The sequence below is a fragment of the Microtus pennsylvanicus genome, chromosome 15, assembly GCF_037038515.1.
Source record: "Microtus pennsylvanicus isolate mMicPen1 chromosome 15, mMicPen1.hap1, whole genome shotgun sequence".
Classification (NCBI taxonomy): domain Eukaryota; kingdom Metazoa; phylum Chordata; class Mammalia; order Rodentia; family Cricetidae; genus Microtus; species Microtus pennsylvanicus.
The window spans coordinates 62,583,515-62,602,728 of NC_134593.1; the positions used below are offsets into that span (position 1 = coordinate 62,583,515).

Here is a 19,214-nt window from a genome sequence, read left to right on the forward strand (position 1 = left end):
TATTGAAAACAGAAATGGCAAATAAAAAAACATAACAATCTGTACATGTTTGCTGTTATTGCCTGTAAACAATGACCTAAATCTGCTTTTATTTTCCACAGTTTAAAAAACTTTGAGAAGATTCAAGTTTAAGTAGGATACACTCATATCATCATCTATAAAGAGATTTCTAAATAAAAATAGACTTATCATAACAAAATCAATGTCTTAGTCATATACCATGATGACTAATAGTACAGATTTAGAATCAAGGTGGTTAATAAATGATGCAGTAAAGTTTCTAACAGAAATGTAGAAAACCATCTCTGTGAAGATAGGACTGTGGTAAAATACTTGCTGTAAGAAAATGGAAATCTGAGTTCAGATTCCATGTTAAAACCAGGCACAGATTTATCTACCAATAAATCCAGGACTAGGATATAGGACAACAAGATCCCAAGAGCTTTCCGGCTTGTAGTGAGCTGAAGGCTTAGTGGGAGAAATAGAGATAGACTAAACGTAACCAGTGCTGACACATGGCCTCCAAAAGCCCGCAAACTAGTGAGCAGACATGATTACGCATGCTCTCACACACATGCAAACATAAGAGTGAGAGACAGAGACAGGGAAAGGCAGAAATAGACAGACTAAGCAAATATTGAATAGCTTCAACTCTGAGAACCTTTCTTGAGTTAGTTGGAATTTCTAAGTTCATCTATGGCATTTATTTTCTCATCAAGTGATATTATTTAATATCAGCCAAGAAACTGAATTATTAAAATTTACCAGCTTAGGAATATATTAAAGCTAACTGAAGTTATTTAAACTCTAAATTTAAAACTACTTTTGATTTATTTAAATAATTATCTTTATTGAAAATTTTAGATAAGAAGAGTAATAAACACACATGTAATTATGTTTAGTTAAAATGAGGAAAATAATTTCTTAAAATATTTTGTTTGTGTGTGAGTGTGTGCGTGTGTGAGTGAGAGAGAGAGAGAGTGTGTGTGTGTGTGTGTGTTTTGCATGTAACTCATGCCTTTAAGTAGGCAGAAGTCAGAAAAGGGCAACAGGTCCCTTAGAGTTGGAGGTAAAGGCCATTATGGGATGGCTGGCTTTTTTGGTTGGGAATATCTAAACCCTTGAATTCATGACAAGGCAATAATTTGTCTTTACCAAAGTTATCTTTTCAGGCCAGCAAATTCATTTAAAGAAAAAAAGTGTATTATGTTATGTCACGTTGTGTGGTTTTGATTCTTTTTTTTTTTTTACAAGTGTGAGTCATATAGACATGTTTTTATTATTTTGACATTGTAAAAGGTAGCATATTAATAAATATACACAGTATAAACCAAAAGTGTCTTTAGATCAAGGTGTAGCGTCTTAGTCTTCAAACCAATGGTCAAAAACACCAATGGCTCATTTTTTTATTCCCAAGCAACAGAATTACACAAAATAAGATAACCAATGAAAATATACTGTGGGTGAGTATTCTTATATGTGTTGCTGTGTGTATATGAATGTGTGTGGAGTGTGCTTGGATACTAAAGGTTAATGACTAGGTCTGTTGTCTCTGCCTCATAATCTTAGTCTCTGTGATAGGAACTTGTATTGAATCTGTTTGTAATATATTTGGAGAGACCCTGGTCAGTATGCTCCAGAAATCTCTCCTTATATACCCTTGTTCTGCTCTTAGTACATTTACAAACTTTGTTTTAAACTAGGACATTGGGATCTGGATTCAGGTGTTATTCATGTTTAGCCCCTGAGCCATCTTGCCAGCCTTAGCATTTTACTTCGGTTGTATTCTAATTCATTTAAAGAATAAGCATCTTAAGTGAGTTTTCAGCTTTTTATTTCAGTTTGGGCTTCTGAACTTAGTCAACATTTTCTTCCACATGGCATCCTGCCTACTGCAGTAACTTACTGAGTCTTTTCATCGACTTAAACTTTCAAACAGCGCTTCACTGCTGATTACATTCAAATAAAAACTAAATGACAAAGACTCAAATATATTAAATTGGACAGAAAACCAGTAGCCACCTGTCCTAATTTATATTTGTATTCTATGACTCATATGTCCAAGACATAATTTGTCATACTCCATAGTCAGATGCATCCCACTACTGTCTTGTAACAAACAAGTTGATGGCATGATTTTAGAGGAATGGAGACAAGTTTTGCTTCCCAGGTTTACAGATATATTAGAGTTTTCTTCATCAAAATTATTAGGGAAGTTTTAGTGGCAGTCCTAGGCATGGTGAGAGTGGAAAATTGCATTCATGTTGTCTAAATGGTTGGTGTTTTTCCTTTCTGTGAACCTTCAGAAAGTATGAATTCAGACTCATAAAAGCTGAGTTTTTTTTCAGACAGCTTAGCTTCACAATTTATGAGCATAACTGGTTTATCATTTTAAAGTTGGACACATGATTTCTTTAGCCTCTTCCATAAAATCACACTGTGGTAAGCAGACCTTACTCTGTTAGCATTGGTTTTTTTATAATTGTGTTATAGGTAGACTGCTTAAGAAGTTAGCCTAAGATTGGACCCAGGTGAAATTTACCATTTGATGCTTTAACCCTGGAGTTTTATACATAGTATATCCCAATGTATTTTGATGTAAATTAAAAACTATGAGGCTGTTTATCTCATAGATATGGATGCCAACAACCATAACAAAATTCTTTTTGTTATTGTAAAGAATTTACGAAATATGAAATAAATAGAAAGAAATCCAGTTTGCATTATTTTCAAGGAACTACCTAGGGAAGTCAGTATGAATTCAACTTCAGTGGAGTCAGAAATAATTTAATGTCCAATATACAATTGTTTTGCGTAGAAAACCCAGTTTGCTGATTCATGTATGTTACCAACAGAATGAATGTGAGAAGAGAACATGTTGCTGTAGATAAAGATATTAGGCAGAGAGTTTTGGCTTCAAGAACAGAGAGGAAGTGACAGCTTTTAAGAACAGGAACAGGAAGAAATAGCAGAACTTTGAGATGTGTTGCATGAACAGCCTGGATGTGGGAGAAAAAAAAATGAGTAATGTTTGTCAGTGATGCCAAGGTAAAGTGGTTGAAAAATGAACTATTAAATAAACAGAAAGAGAGGGGGAGAGAGAGACAGAGACAGAGAGAGACAGAGAGAGACAGAGACAGAGATCAGGAGAAGGTTGGCCAGCGCAAATCACTTGACATAATGAGTGCATTGGGGTAACTGAGATGTAAATCTTAAGATTCCTTCTCTTCTATGCAAGAGAGCATAAAATAGATCACACAACTATTGTGGACAGAAGAAAAGGCTACTCTTGGCATTGCTTTCAAAGCTTTCACTTACTTAACTGTATATGTTATTTTAGCACTTGAAGGAATTCCATATATAGAAAAAAACATTACCATCTGAGTAAATAGAAATTCACAGGAAATGCTGAAGCAGTATTGAAAATGTTAATCCTTTATACTACCACAGGCACTCAATTGTATTAAATTAATAGTGAATGTGTCAGCTCATGTAATAGCATTTCAATTTTATTTTACTAAATAAAGTTTGCCTGAAGATCTGAGAGTAAAACAGACCCACTGGTCAGTGTTACAGATCAGGCTATGGTGGCATGCACCTTTAATCTCAGTAGACACTAGAAGCCATAGAAAACAGGTGATGCATGCCTTTACTCCCAGTGGTGCACACCTTTAATCCCAGACTGAGAAAAGATGGAGAAAACAGCTCCCAGACACAGTTTCTTTCGGAGATTCCTGGAGTCAGAACCACCATTTCACACTGAGTTTGAAAAAGAGCCAATGATTGCCTGTTTAGCTTTTCGGGTCTTCAGTTTGACCTCAATTTCCCTCTCTGAGTTATTAATCATGTGTCAAGCTCAGATGTTTGTTAAAATGCATTATATGAAAATACAGATTGTACTCCAATCTAGAAATCAGTTTTTTTTTTTAAAAAAAAAGCACACATTAAGTGAAGAAGGAATGAACGTGCTTCTATGAGTGTTTCTAAATCCTGAATGGAGTAAGGAAGGGTAGAGGGAGCAGCATCAGGAATTGTGAATCCTCTTACAGTATCATTTCCACAATCATCTTAGAGTATTTGCTATCCCATGTAAAAGGAGAATGTAATAATGGATAAGAAGAGTCAAGGATCATCTGATGCTATCTTGGTTTATTATGCCACAGTGTATAGTCTCTGAAAGCATGGTTAGTACATGTTAAAGCATCAGTTTCATTATAAATGTCGAATTTGCAATGCTAAGGTAAATGGACAGTCTGTCATCTCTGCAGACATACAATATCATCATCTATTTAGTCGTTCAACTGCTTTTCAAACAAATGAAGACTATCCGCCAAACATTATTCAAAATATTAGGGATTGAGAAATGCATAAAGTAAGAAAGCAAAAAAAAAAAAGAACTTTCTCTTTTGAAGCTTCCAAACTGAGTAGGGAAGACAAATAATACAAAATATGCAAATTCTATGATGTGCTACATGGTATTGAATAACATTTGGGAAACTGGTATCAAGAATAAATTTTCATGCTAGGGACCTACCAGAGACTATGCTTGTTTGGTTTGTTAGCCAGAAATTCCTGCATACTCAAGAGGAAGTGTGGTAAATTACATAAAATGAAAAGAATTGTACATTGAAGCTCATCAAGAAATCTGGGAAGTGGTTTTCCCCCGAAGAGTTAAGCACCAGCGCGCCTTTTTATTCATGTCAGAAGTTAAGAGGGAAAGCGGGATTTAGCCTACCTTCAGATCAAATAATGATTTGTGTTTCTGTCCAGGTTAAATTAACATGTAGGGTTGGCAATGTTAGAGGAATGTATTTGTTTGGATCAATTCTTAGTGCAAAGGAGCTGCCGCACAGGGTACACATTTGCCACATGTCAAAATGACTATGACAGCTCCCACAAAGGCATTTGTGGCCTTCTCACAAGACACTCAAGAAAATCTTAGTAGCTTTTCTGTTTGATCGAGAGATATTCTAGTTAGTATGTCTCCCACTATTGTCTTGAACTCACTATGTAGCCCACACAGTCTTTAGAATTATAATCCTATTTTCTTGGCCTCACCAAACCCAGGATAAAGGTATGATTCAAAACACCCGACTATTTTTTAACATTGAATGTAAGAGTTTGTTCTTTTCATATATGACTGCAGAGAAAACAACCGTAGGGGGCTGAGAACTACCTGAAAACAGCAGTCACACATATTTTCACATCACATTGCATTTTTATGTAGGCACAAGTTTAACTTGCTATTACAATGCAATTATAACTGTGATCAGCCTCTTAGGTATTTCATTCTTTAATCTACTAACCACTTGGAGATAATATCAGACATCAGTTAAAAATGAACATTAGGAAAAAACATTTAAAAATGCTTGTAAGTTGTGAAGAAAGGATCCTTACATAAGGGTAGTAATATAAATTAGCACAGCCAGTCTGAGGAGCAGTAATGTGGTTTTTTTGAGAGACTGAAAAGAGTCTCAATTATCTTAATCTTGAGATTATATTTAAACATGTAATATTTTTACACCAGAGATTCCTGAACTATCATATTATCATGCCTGTTGCAACACTAAGAGCTTAGTTAGCAAATCAAACTACTTTATATTCTGTAACCATATGTATACACACACACACACACACACACACACACACACACACACACACACATATATATATATATATATATATATATATATATATATATATATGAGTGAGAGAGATGTGGCAAGGGAACTAAATAATAATTCACTCTTTGAAACAATGTCACCATGTTATTCTTTTAGAAGGTGGAACTAGATGATATCTTGAAGAGTAAAAAATGACGGTCACAGAAATACAAACATTAAAATTCTTTCTTCTGTGGACATTATTAAGGGTAGATTAGAACTATATTAATGCATATTAGAGCTTTGGATAGGGAAGACTGGAGAGCAGTACCCTGAACAGTTGGAATCCACCCACAGTTAAATAAAAAGCAAAACATTCTAATGTTCTACAGTGCAGAAAATTGTAAAACAGTTTCTGACATTTTAAAGCTATTTACCCTGAAATACACTGCACTCCATTCCAATGTATTTTATATATTTATGAATTATGTATTGTGTTATAATTTAATGTCTTGAATTTTTCAACATAATTTATTTTTTGTGTTTGACATCCTAATAAATATTTCAGAAATTTTTGACATTTCCAAAATATAAAACTCAGCTTGTTATGAACATTTTCAGACTAAGTTTCAAATTTTCCAAGTACTTTGCAAATTGGAACGTTCTCTTTTCATTGAGATAATAGAATGGAAAAATCACTTGTATTTTCATATATGTAAATTAGAGAAAATCCAAATTGACTGTCAAGTTTCTTGCTTTCTTTAAGAACTATGTCAATAATAAATATTTTCATCATGAATTTGGCATAGAAGAATTCATTTCAATACACTGAAGTGACTTTTATTTGTTTCACACTAAGATATTTAGTTTTGTCTCACTTTCTGCAATTCTAATTCAAATGGAGAGATGAATAATTTACAGTACTCAAGGGGACAGGGTAAGAGCATGTTAATTTTCCCTTAAGTGATGGAAGAATTAAAAAATGTGACATATCTTTTTAGCCATATACAAGAATTAAATTATTTTAAGATGTCAGAGAAAAATTGAAGATTTTCATATGAAATGAAATAAACAAAATTCAAAAAAGCAAATTCCTGATATTCTTATTCATCTGTATCATGAAAAGGGGGATTTTAGACTTCTCCAAGTGATTATTGGAAATGGTGAGAAGGAAGGAAGAGCAGGGTGGTGTGGGCAAGTGTTTGATGAATGAATACAAAGAAACAAGTAAACAATAGCAAGTGTCCTATTACTATATAGTACCATGGTCATGGACAATAATACGAGGTTGCACATTTTAAAATCCAGAAGGAAATACTTACATATCTCAATACATTATATATATAGACATATTAATGTTGTCTATGTACATCTGATCTTTATTAAGCATTATACAAAGTATCTTTATATTTAAACATTGAATGAGGGTTCATTAGCATTTAGCAATTTATGGTTTGCAATTTTTGAACATAATTTAAAATCAAGTATATTTAAAAAAACATGGTTCAGTCATTTGAAGTATTGCCTAACAATAACAATTCCTTCATTAATATTTAGGCATATATCTTTGGTATAGAAGGTTCTTCTGTCTGTGTGTTGTTTTCATTCGTTAATGAATAAAGAAACTGCCTTGGCGGCCGGAATGAACAAGTGGTTCCTCCTTGCTCCATGTCCCTGTATAACTTTATAGTTGAGTTTATTTATTTATTTGGCAACCCATTTATTGTAAAAGATATATGAGAATTTAACAATTGAGCAGATGCCTATTTGTTTCAAATTTCAACCTGCATCAGAATGTTGGATGTTCAAGATTTCATTACTTTCTTAATTAAGTTTTAGATTCTTTCTTAATATTTTTATTGATTCTAGAACAATTTGCTTTCCATCAAAGATAGTTTCTGAAATGTCTTTTGATTGTCTTATTTTTACTCAATAATTTTGCTTCTAGCAAGAATGACTGAAGACATTTTCTTTTCTGAAAACCTCAAGATCTCATTTTCTATTTATCTTATGGTGTTAACACAAAAAGTATCAAGATTAAGATATGCTCCATTGTAACCAGAGACTGCTTGTTTGTTCCCAGCCTCCCAAACCCAAAAATCATAAAGAAATTGTATTAATTACAGCACTGTTTGGCCTATTTGCTCAGGATTCTTATTAATTAACTCTTGCATTTTAAATTGACCCATTTCTATTAATCTGTGTATCACCATGATACTGTGGCTTACCAGTAAGGTTATGGCAGGCATCTTTCTCCTTTCACAGCTGCATGACATTTTTCTGACCCTGCCTACTCTCTATATATATTTCTGATAGGATATCCCATGTGGCTTAACTCTGTTGAGTCATTGTCCGAATCAGCTTTATTCATTAGCCAATAAAAGCAACACCTATACAGAAGGACATCCCATATCACTCCATGCTTTATAACATATAAGAAATGATGTGTATAAAGATGGAATGTAATAGCTATTATTATGCAAAACCAGAAGTAGTATCCTAAGGTCATGACTATTTGTATGTCTTCAGTGAGTTGGCTGTGACACACATTTTTCAAATTTTGAGTAGCTTTTGCCTTGGATTTCCTTAAAATCAATGAAATTATTACACAGAAGTGAATCCTTACATATATTAAGATATGACATGTACCATTATTAACAAAAAGTATTTTAATATATATTCATGCTTTGGGGTTCTTTAAAAGTCTGTTCCCTGCAATTTGTAGAATGAATAGATATCATAAGTGTGTGTGTGTGTGTGTATGTGTGTGTGTATGTGACAAAAAGACAGAGAGAGAAAGAGAGAATTTATTTTATTTCATGAGAGAACCAAGGATTTGTTGTGAGAGTATAAACTAACATTCATTCAAGAAAGTGGGGTAGATCCAGTTTGATTATTCAGTTCTATTATAATTATTATTAATCACTTTCTACACAAATATCAATCAATATTAGTAATTGGTCAATCGTTTTTGAACATTCCAGAGGCAATTAGATAATAACCCACAGTAACTTATGATAATTGATCTATTTGTTTGAGTTTCAATTAAGAGTAATCTTAATAAAAATTATTATTACTATTAGTCCTAATAGCATTAGTGATATTAAAACAGAAACTTAAATTTATAGTCAATACTATAAGAAATGCAAACAAAATATAAAGGAAAGTATGTTATCATACATTATGTTATTCTAATAATTCTAAATTTAGACTATTTATGCATTTTTACCATAGGAATCATTACACACATGAATAAATATTAAAACCTTATTTTGCAGATCTTATATTTTTTGAACAATTAATATATATTTCAGTATTTCAGAAAAATAAATCAAGGCTATTTTGGCAATATTTCAGTATTTTTCTGTATAGAGATAAAGAAAACTCGGTAAAGTATAATATTTTTTCTTCAAATTTATAAATACTTTAAAATTAATCATTATTTTTAATATACTGTGTAGTATCACATGTATTTAATTTGACTTCATGTCTATTTTATACTTTGTAAACACATTTCCTATGATTATGGGCTAAAATTTTAAAGTACAGTAATTATAAACTTTTATTACTAATAAAATAAGACAAGTATAATCAGTGCCTAGGTCAACTAACATCAAAGAAGGTTCCTCCTGAAGGAGAAGGAAGCAAATACAGAGACCCATAGTTAGTCATTATATACAGTTTCATCTTTATATTTTTATTTTGCTATTGTTCATGCCGATGAGACTAGAAGAGTGGACTTGGAGAAATAGAGAGAGTGAGAATCTGCCCTCAGCCTACCTGCTTCTCTGACAGGAGAGTTTTCTGTGTCCTCACAGAGTGCCTGCAAGAGATGGAAGCCAGGACAAATCAATGCTAGCAGGGGAGATAGGAACAGGAGGGCAGTATCCTCCAGAGATGTTGGTAAAAGGGGAATGGACAGTTTAGTAGGTCTTCTGTTGCAGAGTTGGAGATGAGACTGAGGGATTATATTTAGAAGGGCAGGAGCAGTGAAGGTCTACCTGCTGCTAAACTACCTGCTTCTTTGTCTGTAGTGTGGCTGTTTTCTTTCTTTCTTTTTCATTTTAAAACAACCTTATTTTACATACCAATTCCAGCTCCCTCTCCCTTCCTTCCTCCAGCTCACCTTTACATTCTCCCCTCTCTCAGTCCCCCTCCAGATCCCTCCTCAGGGATGGTGAGGCCAGGAGATTAGAGGAACACATGGCTCCCTCTCACCCTAGGAAGTGGAAGTAAACTGCCTTCTAAAGAGACAGAAAGGAAGAGATTCTTTGCTCCTATTCTCACTCCTCCCACTCTTCAAATAGACTTTGGGAGCTCAGCTCAAGTGCTCAGCTGTGGATCTCTGCCTCTGCTTCCATCAGTTGCTGGATGAAGGTTGTATCATGACATTTAAGATAGGCATCAATCTGAATGCAGGGCAAGCCCAGTTCAGGTACCTCTCCACTATTGCTTAGGGTCTTACCTGGGATCATCCTTGTGGAATCTTGGTATTTCTCCAGTGCCAGGTTTTTTGTTAGCCCCATAATGGCTTCCTCAATCAAAATATCTCTTTCCTTGCTCTCATCTCTGCCCTTCCTCCATCTCGACTAATCCATTCCTTCACGTTCTCCACCATCCCCCCTCAAATCAATGTGCTAGACTTTGTTGACTCCCCATGGGAAGCCTTACCTTCTCTGAGAATTGGACTGGGCCTGGGGTAGAGGGGAAAGTTAGAGGGAATGGAGGAGGGGTGGGAATAGGAATTGGGATTGGTATGTAAAATGAGAGAAAGAGAAAAGATAGTTTTTAAAAAAATAAACAAATAGAAAAGAAAGGAAGTGGTTCTGCATGTGAGGAGAGGCGTAAAGGAACTGGGAGGAGTAGAAGAAGGGGAATTCAAAATTGTAATAAGGATACTGAGATATGTGAGAAAAAGTATTTTTCAATTAAAAATAGAAATGTGTTTATAAAAATTATTTTGTAATTAGAAATCTAAGAAATATGGTATGTACTTGTACTTGTTATTTATGGCAATATTTCAAACAATTTAATAAAAATATATTCAAATATTAATAACCAATGTACCATTGATATTGCCTGAGGAACTTAAAGATTAGCTAGTTACAAGTCCTCCTAAGCAAACTAATGTATGTTTTTTTCAAGAAAGCATACCTTTAAGCAATGAATAAAACCAGATTTTTAAAAATCATATATTACAATTATTTCTACTTCATAAGTTATTCAGGGAAAAATGGATATGTTTGTGACTATTCTAAACCTGAAGTACCTCAAATTACATGTCATTACTAAGACAAAAAATATGAAGCAGTACACTATTGAGAGAAGGAATCCAAAGTGGAAAACATTCTCTAGTTATCGCTATTGCTTTGTGTGTAACTCGTTTAGAGCCATGAGTTTCACAAGTAATGGTGCCAGGATGTAAAAAAGTTTGATTTTCGTCACTGACAGAAAACTCTCAGTCTTTGGATGGAGAGTGGGAACAGAATGAGCATACACTAACCCATTTCAGCTAAATTGTAACTCAGGGCTTCTGACACAAGCTAAACCAATTCTAGCACAGTTCAATAATACAACAGGTACATTGCATTATTGAATGGAATAATAAATATTCATTATTTAAGGTGTTCAGTGAGATATTTATTAATTGTTTTGAATCAGGCTTACTTGTAAATCAGGCTTCCACAAGATCAGGATGTAGCCACAGTTGGCATTGGCTACTAGCGCTCTGCTTCCATATCTCGAGTATGGGGATTACTGGGGTGAGTAATCACCCTTTACTGAATGACATGTTTCATAGTGATGTTTTGACAAAATCTGAAAGATGCAACAGATAAAATGGTGTGAAAGTTCAATGTGATTAGAAAGTCCTTCCAGAAAGCTGAAAAACTGCATATAAAATATACATATGAAACTTTGGATAAATTTATCATTTCTCTAGGAAGCTGTCGCCAATGCATCTAATAGAAGCTGGCTTTATTTTCATCAGAAAATTGTCTGGCAAAATGTTGGTAATGAGAGCTTCATTTGGAAAGTCATGACAAGATGACAAAATGGGCTCTAAAAGGAGCTGAGGAGTTCATAAACATAAATGGGAAAATGAGAAGAAAGATAAGGTTAAAATTTGTTCTCAACCAAATGAAAGTTGTTACCAGTAGAAAGCAGCATCTAGAGAAAGATCAAACCAAGAAGGTGTCATAAAACAAGCCATTAGGACAGAGGTAAAATCAAAGACTGGGAAAGAGGATTCAGGCATTTCCAGTAGGCAAATGATGCATCAGAATATTTTAAACCAAAAGTATCTGTAGTCACGATGAGAGACAGAGAGGAAAAAGGACTGGAGAGGAGAAGAGAAGGGGCACTATCTCAAAGTGTGTTAATGACATTTTAATACCCAAAGTACAGATTGTGAAATACCTTTAATAGCCTCCAATATTTTGCAAGCTAGTTAAAAGGACAACATTTTGAAGAGGGATTTTGAGCTGGGTTTCCCACATATGTGAATAATGCTGCACTCAGATGCCTTGTTTTCTAGACAGAAATCTCATAGGCAGGCACAAGCTACCTTCTTAAGAGTGGCTGGCCAGAAAGGCCTCAGAGGCATCCAAAGTCAAGCTAGGTATTACTGCTGCTCCTTGTTGCTGACCAGAAGTAGATAAAATGAAGTAATGCTGACCATGCCACACATTTTGGTAGAAAGGCACAAAGAAATCACTCTTAAACTGGCCAATTAATTCTCCCAACTGTCTATATTCCATAGTGCTAGAAGGTGCTATGCTGGCTATTGAGAAAGGACATCAATATTCTCATTCAACACTAACCCAGCATGTCATAATACCAACCCAGTGGCAATGTGCACACTAACACAATAGTGACAGTACTGTTTACGAGAATAAATAACCACCCTCTTTATTGGATTTCAGACCTATTGCACAGAAATGAAGCCATGTCTGATACAGTGTATACAGGGGTAAAATTTTCAAAGAGAAAGTGTCTTGAAAATATGGAATTTAGAAATCAGACATAAAAATTCACATGTTGAGACATTCATCTAAAAGAAAGCATCCTCATTTTCCTTAAGAAGAAATATGACAATCTTAGATTTGAAAGCAAGAAGCATGTACTACTGATTTTGTACTGGTAGCCAATGGACTGAAGTTGCCTAGAAAAGGTATATTCTCTATATTTATCCTAAAAACAAAGACTGGAATTTATGCAAGAAATCTAATCAGGGAACTGTTTCCACTTATAAGCTATCAAAATTTCACAGTGACTGCACTTATATTACTTATTTAAAATAATAAACTCTCTCTCTCTCTCTCTCTCTCTCTCTCTCATGTGTGTTTGTGTGTGTTTGTGTGTATGTATATGTGCAAGTCTGAATATAATATGCTTTTAAGAGTGCATACAGTAGTCAGAAAACAATTTCAGGAATCTGTCCTTGTCTTCTACCTTGTTTTTGCCAAAGTATCTCTTTGTTCCCTACTGACTATGACTAAGTAGCTGCTCCACAAGCTTTGGAGAATTTTTCTCTTCCACTTCCCATCTCACTCTTGGGGCAATAGGATTAAGAACCCCTGCTACCACATCTAGTTTTGGATGTGTTGTGTGGTGCAAACTCAGAACCTCCCACACTTGTGTGGCAAATCCTTTATGCACGACATCATTTACATAGTCAAAAATTCTTCTCTTGTAGTGTAAAATGAAGTAGAGCCAGAATTAGGACTTCTTACTTTGAGGAACTTAGGAGGAAATGAACTTTTAAAAGCACTAAATCATCTGCAGCTTAATTGTACAGGAGTATGAGCACAATAGAAGGCTCTGGAAGACTTTGACTCTGACCATTCATGTCCATATCACTGTTTTGGAAATACGAATCACTAATATTTCTAAATGCCATATGTAGTGAGAATAGCATATTTCTAAAATATTGTCATTTGCTGATCTGGTTTATGGCCAAAATTAAAGTATGTTTCTATATTATAAAGACTTCATAAAATTTGAACTTGTTCTCCCTAAACCCATTTTTAGAGACAAGTTCTCATTAAGTAGACATGGTTGGCCTGCAATTTACTCTGGAGACCAGCCTGACCTCAAAATTAGAGGTCAAACTGTTCTGTCTCCTGAGTGCTTGGATTAAAAGTAAATGCCAGAATTCCCTAATAGTTTTCCCTTCTTAGTATTCACAAAGAGAAATATGAGGAAACATAACAGCAATTCTGAAACATCTAATTATTGCAAATATTTGAGACTCAGAGGCACAGAAACAGATATAGTTCATAGTGTTACATTTTGGTAGAACCCAAGCTTACAGTGGGTATAGGAAGAATTGAATAGTATAGTTGCCACATACTATGGGGGGGGGGGAATAAATATTCTTGTGTAGATAAGATGTCAAGATTATGTTGTCATGAAGAAAAAGAATTAATCGTCTTTCAAAGAAACAATTTCTTAAGACTTCATTTGGAGGAATATATATCTCAACTAATAGAATATATATTTGTAGATGAGAACTGGATGCGAAATAGGTGTGTACAAGAATGTTCTACAGGAGTAACTGAAGGTGACAGCAGCTGCTGAAGGAAGAAAAATAAAGTTAATGAAACTACATAACTGGCTTAACAGAATTTTTTTAGGAGTATAAGAATGGAGGATGAAAATAAGAGGGCAGAGCTGGGAGTTAGAGGTGACTCTACACATATAAAGTCTAAAGGAAGCTGGGATGTGGATATAAAAGGAAATGTAGACCATTTGTCTCAGGTCTGCACTTCTAGAGCATCCTTAGTATGAAGCAATACATACTTAAAAAATAATATGTTGAGGTCAGTGGTGATGGTGCATGCCTTTAATCCTAGTACTCAAAAGGTAGAGGGTCTCTGTTTTGGGGCCAGCCCAGACTACAAAGTGAGCTACATTACAATCAGGGATATCTAGAGAAACTCAGTCTTGAAAAGACCACAAAAGAATAAAACCCAATATGATAGGAGAAAAAAAATCAATATGATTGTGATGCCTCACAATATTCTGCTATACTCAGATTGGTACCTAGCCCAATTGTCATCAGAGAGGGTTCATGCAGTAACTGATGGAAATGCAGTGACCCACAGTCAAACATTCGCTTAAGCTCCTGGAATCCTGATGAATAGGGGGAGGAAGGATTCTAGGAGCCAGAAGTATCAAGCACACCACAAGAAAACCCACAAAACCAACTTAACCTGAGCTCCCAGGATCTCACAGCATCTAAACTGACAACCAGGGAGGTCTGCATGGGACCAACAAAGGCCCTCTACATATATGTGACAGTTGAGAAGCTTGGTCTACTTGTCTGACTCCTAACAGTGGGAGCAGGAACTGTCCATAAGGCTGTGATTGGCTTTTGGGAACATTTTCCACATTCTAGGTTGCTTTGTCCAGTATTAATACAAGGGGAGGTGTTTAGTCCTAATGCAACTTGGTACGCCGTGTTTTGTTGATATCCTTGGAGGCCTGCTCCTTTCTGAAGAAAAGTAAGAGGAGTAAATGAGGGTGCAGAGGGCAGGTAGGGTGATGGGATGGGGATAAGGAGGGAGGGGAATCTGTGGTCTAGATGTTAAATAAAATAAGTTTAATTATTAAAAAGACAAAAAGAAAAAAAACAACTCCAATTAGCTGTGTGCATCCTGAAACAACCTGTTTTACATAACTTTTCTTCAACAATGTATTCAGGTTTACTATAATTTAATTCATAAGTAGAAATATTCAAACAGAAATTATTTTAATGTTTTTAATTCTATTTGTGTAGACAATTTTCATAATTTTGATTTCAAATTTTATTTCTCTAAATGAAATATTTTCCTTGAAAGAAGTTTTCTTAAGTTAAAAATTATAACTTATATATAAGAAATTATATATTGAAATTATTTTCCATTTCAATGTTAATTATGTATGTTGAATAAGGTATGGTTGAGAGACATAATTATCTAATCCCAATACCTCCCATTTATTATTTTAACTAAAACAAATGCTTATTAAAACAGTAGATGAACAATAAATTCAAGAGGATAATTTAAAAGTGATATTTTTTCTTTATTATCACAAAACAGGCAGTGTCTTTTCTAAAATAGATTAACACATGAAGGATACACAGAATCAATGACAAAATTGACTACATAAAACTTGTAATTTCATATCACAGAATTATATAAAACACAGCACCAAACCGACCAGATTAGAAAAACTATCACTAAAATGTAAAAAAAAAAAAAGAATACAAACTGTTAAGAATGTTTGCTGAACATATAAACAAGAATTGAGTCCCTAAGTGAACAAAACTACTCACAAATCTATAAAATAGCAAGAAACAGTTAAAAACATAATCGCAACAATGCAGAAAATTCATAGAAAAGAAAACATAAAGGCCAGGAATAATCTGTTTCACAAATATGTACTGAACATCATGATTACTCAAAAGTGCTTGGCGTATCTGAGAAAGCAAAGCAGGGACAAACCCCCTGCTCTTGAGTACATTCTGTTGTGGTGGGTGGTGATGAGAACTCATCACCTAATAGAGACATCTAATAGAGAAGGAGTTAACCCCCTTTTACAACTGTGAACAATATTACTGAAGACCAAACATCCATTAATAATCAATAATAAACTCCAGCATAAGCTATTTAAGCTACTACTGTTTAATTGTGATTAATCAAAATTTATTTGATAATAATCTTCAGTTGTTTTGTGCACTGGCACTGCAATTTGAATGTAATTCTTGGACTTTATCTAATGAATCTCTCTCATCTATTTGTAATATAGAAGATAAAATATATTTACTGTTTTAGCTTATCCTGAGATATCTCTGTTTATTGTAAAACAGGTGGGAAAGTATCTAATAACACAAAGCATGAGTTTTCATAGTGAAAATCAATAGGGAAAACTCCAATAATGAAGACGTAATAAAACATAAAGTTGGAAGAGAGATAATTTGGGAGAACTAAGAATAATTAGAAGGAGGTATTGGCAGGTGAATATGTCCAATAAATAATATATAATTGCATACACCCAGAAGCTACTAAGGGGTTCCGGGATTTTCAAGAGAAGGTTGATAAAATACAGGTACATAGGCAAATAATGGGCAAAGAAAGATTTAGTATGATGGAAGATGCTAAGGAGTTATAGGAGAGAGTATTTGAAGACTCTCACTAAAGACATTTGAAAATGCCACATGAAAACCTACTGTAAAACACACCCAATAAATAGACAAAAGCATGTATAACAAGTTGTTTCTGATTTTCAGAAGTTTTTTTTTCCCCAGTTTCTAATAAGGGAGAACATCACCTCCCCACAGATACTATAGGCAATCAAGTAAAAAAGCCAAGTGCAGGATATGGGTTACTTATTTTTGTTTGTTGGTCAATAGGGTCCCATATACCTCACCAAAATAATGGAAGCTACTGTCATTACTCTTGGGTTACACTCAAAACTCCATAATAAGATCACAATTCTGAAGAGCTCACATATTTGTGTTGTAGAACATGACAAAGGCAAGCTTATGTTCAGAGCAAAACACCATCCCTACTGACTATTGTTCATAGCTCTGTACAGTGCTTGTGAGGCAGAAAAGCAAATGACAATCTCATCTATTTGGGACTTCTGTGAACAGCAGTTGTCACTGGTTTGAGAAGCTATACCCTCTGCAATAAAGCTGTACGTCAATGAGATTGTCTTTAAATTTGATTCGGAAATGGCAAGCTATTGCAAAAGCTTGATAAACACGATAACATGACAGCCAATTGAAATGTATAACAAGCTGCTGTAGCATAATCCAAGTTCCCTAATACACACAGTGCACGAAGAAATGCTTATTGCTCGATTTAAGGAGAAGGAAACTGAAGCATATTTTATAAAACTTGCTTAAATTCACTGTGCATGTAACTGACGCTTTGAAATTAAGCACATGGGATCAGTGTTGATGGTTCACTACCATTCACATATTGGCAAGGACTTCTTTAGGGAATAGAGCCTCTATGCCTTCTGTTCTAGAAAGACAGATAGAAGACTATGATGCAGCAGAGAGATGGGAATAGTACTCTATACTAATATAAAATGTTATCTTATATATCATTTCCATTGCACATTTTACTGTTTTACTTATTAAGTTCATTTCTGATATAAATTCAACTATTTCAGGTTGTAGACTTTAGTAAAATTTCAGTAATTCTTCTTGTAGACTGAATTGCAAATTAGCATTCTTACCTAGATGGATGTTTCTTATTATCTAGAACAGAGACTATTTGATTCTCTTCTATTCGAATTACCTTCTTCATTTTCAAAAATTCTAAGAAAACAACAATCCTTACTGGTCTTTCACAATATCTCAATTTTTTAAAAAAATATTTTATAAAGAACAAAAAAGATCTCTTGTATATATTCTGTACACAGTACTTTGTATATATAAGGATGATTTTTAAAATTATATGTAAGGCAAATAAAGAATGTTCTCTGCCTTATCCTCACCTTAACTTCTCATATTTTTCTTAGTTTTACTTCTATATTTATGTTTATGTTTGTGTATGGTGTGTATGCTTCTGTGTATGTGTCTGTGTGTGTGTCTGTGTGCATAGTGTGGTGTGTGTGTCTGTGTATATATACATCTCTGTATGTGTGTGATGTGTGTCTGTGTGTATGCTTGGGTGTGATACGGTTATATATCTGTGTATGTGTGTGATGTGACGTGTGTGTCTGTGTGTGGTGTTGTATGTGTCTGTGTGTGCATGCACACACAAAAACATACAAAAATACCAGGGACTATAAGATAGTGTCAAATCCCTGGGTCAAGGGTTACAGGCAGTATTGACCTGCCTAACATGATTTCTGGGAAACAAATTCCAGTTCCTTGTAAAGAGTAGAGAGATCTCTTAACTTCTGAGATGCCTTCCCAGTGCCTCTAATCTTTTCTATATGTATCTATGTGGGAATGAGAACACATAAGGCCAGAAAACTACAAATAGCCCATAAGAACACATGTACATACTCAGGATTTAAAGAGGAAGGGCATAACAGATATAAACGCTAAAAAATTGAAGCAGTCTTGGAGATAGAAGCTTTTAAGTAGTGACAGTGGTTAGGAAAAAGTAGAAAGAGGGAAAGGAACAAACAATTAATAAAATTATTAATACTCCATAGACTTAAACATGTACATAATAATTTTAAAAGCTCATATTTATGTTATGTTTTCAGTGTAACTTTTTACATAAGGTTTACTATCTTCCTTTTTATCCCTTTTCTTCTTTTTTATGTATATATATATACAACATGATATATCTAGGTATAGTCTAAAAGTTGAAAATTAGAAGAAACACAATGTTTACCTCTCTAATATGCCTTTCTACGATGAAGCTTCTCATAATTGCTGCAAATGGCCTAGTTCAGTTCTTCACTGAAGAAAAAATGTACACATGAACTTTTGTTACTTCTTCCTTTGCTGTTACATACCTTGATTGGGTCCATAGCTCAGTTTTTGTAGATAGTGCAGCGCAAACATAGATAAGCCATAATATCTGTGATATGTTGTATTGGAATTATTTCTGTAAATACAACAGAGTCATGTCCATAATTATTGGTAGATCTTGGTGA

At 34.3% G+C, this 19,214-nt stretch overlaps 1 long non-coding RNA gene across 1 annotated transcript in view; it reads right to left on the reverse strand.

Moving 5' to 3' along the window:
• Positions 1-9,131: 9,131 nt before the first annotated feature.
• LOC142835506 (uncharacterized) overlaps positions 9,132-19,214 on the reverse strand; it is a 131,383-nt gene continuing 121,300 nt past the window's right edge. The window contains exons 2-3 of the long non-coding RNA XR_012907898.1: positions 11,271-11,420; positions 9,132-9,426 (exon numbers count right to left, since the gene is read on the reverse strand). This is a non-coding gene — a long non-coding RNA (uncharacterized LOC142835506). The remainder of the gene's footprint in view (positions 9,427-11,270; positions 11,421-19,214) is intronic.